Consider the following 3,350-nt stretch of genomic DNA (forward strand, 5'->3'; position numbering starts at 1 on the left):
AGTTCCAGGATGGGACTAGAAGAGCGAGGCTGATGCCCTGTTTTGGGGGTCAGGGCAATCGAGGCAGGAGGTGAACCTTAGGCAAAGGCACCTAGATGAAGATTTAAAGATAGAAAATAACACAGAAATCCATATAGCAGAATCAAGGTAACCTGCAGAAACGATGTGTTAGGGATGACACACAAGTCCAGTGATCAGTGAGGACACAAGATTAGAGACCAACAAAAGCAACGTGACTTGATTCTGAGTGTCAGTGTGCTCAGCTAAGACTCCCTTTTCCCTCCCATTTGAGGCCAGGATTTGTCCTGGAAACCAGGATGTGGCTGAGCTCCCTGGTCTGAGTCTTTGAACTGCACAGAGCAAATATAAGCAAGTTCCTATAAAAGAAACTGTTCTTTCAAAGATTTAGTCAAGGGTTTCCTTGTTGCCAGGTCTCATTGTCAGTTTTCAGTCTTTATTTTCCACCACTCCTTGGACACAATACACCCATCCCACATTTATTGCCTTTCTCTTAGCTTTTTTTTTTTTTTTTTTTTTGCGGTACGCGGGCCTCTCACTGTTGTGGCCTCTCCCGTTGCGGAGCACAGGCTCCGGACGCACAGGCTCAGCGGCCATGGCTCACGGGCCCAGCCGCTGCGCGGCATGTGGGATCTTCCCGGACCGGGGCACGAACCCGTGTCCCCTGCATCGGCAGGCGGACCCCCAACCACTGCGCCACCAGGGAAGCCCCTCTCTTAGCTTTTTAAGGCTCGAAACTCTGATAGTAAAATCCTTCTCCTCCATTTTCACACCAAATTGGATGCCAGCCCAGTCTGTTCTACCTCCCCTGTCCTCTGCTCTTCATTTCCACTGGCACAACCCAGTGTCACTGAACCCAACTGAAGCCGTCATTAAAGCCTCAACTACAGTCTCCGTCTTCTCCACTACCTTCTCTCCCCTTTCAAAACAGTATAACAGATTATTCATCTTGCTTAAAAGCCCGGCTTGAACCATATGAGTCTCCCAACAAATGGCTGGTGTGCATGTTCCCATCTCCCCTCAGTCACTCACTACATAGTTACGGAATTTCTTCTGGGTTCCAGGTACCGTGCTAGGTGCTGACCATTCAGTGGTGGACGAAATAGAGCGGCAATGAAAAGCCTGGTCTACACCAGTGGCTTTCAAATATTTTGTCCCTAAAATCATTTTGCTCTAAAGAAATTTTTACTTGGAAGCCCACTGTGTAAGCACACAAAATGAGAGTTGTTCTGATTGAGACTGGGGCTGCCTACTTTTTCTCTCCCACCACAGGATCTTTCAGAGATTCCTGCAAAATATTTTAGACTCCCTTGATTTTCATATATTGATGCTATGCTTTGAAATACACACACACACACACACACACACACACACACACACACACACTTCTTGTAGGAAACCATAAATTTCTGCCAATTTTTGCTAACTATTTTTGTGTTTTGTCCTCCCTCAATCATAAGCTCCATTATGCAAACTCTGGACCAAATTTTATTTGATAGCAGCTGTACTACTACAAAGGGTGGCATTTTTTGCAAACTCAAGCATGCATTGAATCAGCTTATTCACAGACAGTTTCGTGATTCTCGTATTACAGATGTACTGGAAGTGGACAAGTCTACAATAGTACCATAGCTTCTGAGCCAATCACACATTCTTAGCTTCCTTTTAGGTTGTATATTACAAATTCTAAGACAGACTCCAAAAATCCTCTACAGATGCAGGTGAGATAAAAATTAAGTTCTAATTTACAAATGACTTGAAGGCACGGAGAATATTATTTATATACACATACATATTCTTGCTTGTAATCATTTTTTATTTACTAAAATATCTGCTATAAACAAAGATAGACCAAAAGACAGTTAAGTAACATCCATAAAAGTTAAATTCTAGAAGCTACAGAAATCCAGAAATTTCTAGAGCACTTAACATTTGGGGGAATTAAGAACTTTTTTCCCAGGGTTTAGAGGTTTCGCCCATATATTTCTCTCTTACAGCCTCCAGATTGTTCTTAAGGTGCAGGAAGTTGTGTTATTTGTTTAAGCAAGTAGAAGTTGTCAATAAAGATAGTGTGCTAGAGAGAAGGAATGGCTAGAAGAGGGGAATGAATTTGTTGCTTAGGGTAATACATAACATTTGCAGAGGGCTTGTTGTGTCCCAGCCCTGTATTGCTGTTCTTAGTACGTTAAAATGTGAACTCATTTCTTCTAAAACACCCTGTGCAGTAGCTACTATTTGATCCGTAGTTTACCCGTAAGAAAGCAGAGCTACAGAGAGATTAAGAAATTTACTTAAGGTCCTTCAACTAGTAACCAAGATTCAAAGCCAGGTGCTGTCTTTGTGGCCCATGCTCTTATCACTGCATCATACTGTCCAGCAGTGCTGCAGACCGTCCAGTCTAAGCAGGGCACGGATGACCACAGCTCGACACAAGACCAGTTTTCACAGTTGCTATATCCTTATGTTTTAAAAATTACCAGTAAGTTTTCCCTCCCAAACAGTATCTCTTCCCCCAGCATCCTATTTAAATTACAGGAGCCCTCCACCAACACTCCATGTCCCCTCACTGGCTTTATTTTCCTTCATCCTACTTATCTCCATCTAACAAGCTTTATGTTTTGCTAAATTATTTTACTTATTGTCTGCCTTTCTGCACTAGAATGTAAATTTCATGAGGCTAGGAATTTTTCTCTGTTTTAGTCACTGCTGAATTTCCTGTGCCTGGAAATGGTAGCAAGTCACAATTATTTTTTGATGGAATGAAGCTTCCTTCACCTTTACTAAAGCTTCATTACCACCAAAGATACTTAACCACCTCGTATGTGCATATATATAGATATACAAATAGATACAGATATGTAGATATATACACACATGTATAGATACGTATTATATATGTATACATTTATGTGTATACACGTATGCACACACACACACACTTGGATAGTATATTAGATATACAATATTAAGAACATGGTTAATATTAGACACTCAGTGTTCTTGGAATAAAGATGGCACATCCTGGGAAGTACACGGTACTCTAATTCACCCCTTGTCCCATCAGCTTCTTTTCTTAGATGTTTACGCAGGAGCACACATATTCTGAATGCTATCACTTCTCACTCTGAGGATAAATACATAAAAGCAGGAAACAGAGCCCTTTTCCAACCTCTCCAGAAAGAATTAGATGGCATTGTTGTTCTACCCACCCCTAATCAGGCCTCTGTCTGGGTACCCATCTGCTGCCAGCACAGTTTTAATCACCACCCGAATCACCCCAGGCTTGCTGCCAGGTCCCCACCTCCTCTACTTCCCTTCCTTAGTCTCCCTCT

Source organism: Phocoena phocoena, chromosome 9, assembly GCF_963924675.1.
Source record: "Phocoena phocoena chromosome 9, mPhoPho1.1, whole genome shotgun sequence".
Taxonomy (NCBI): Eukaryota; Metazoa; Chordata; class Mammalia; order Artiodactyla; family Phocoenidae; genus Phocoena; species Phocoena phocoena.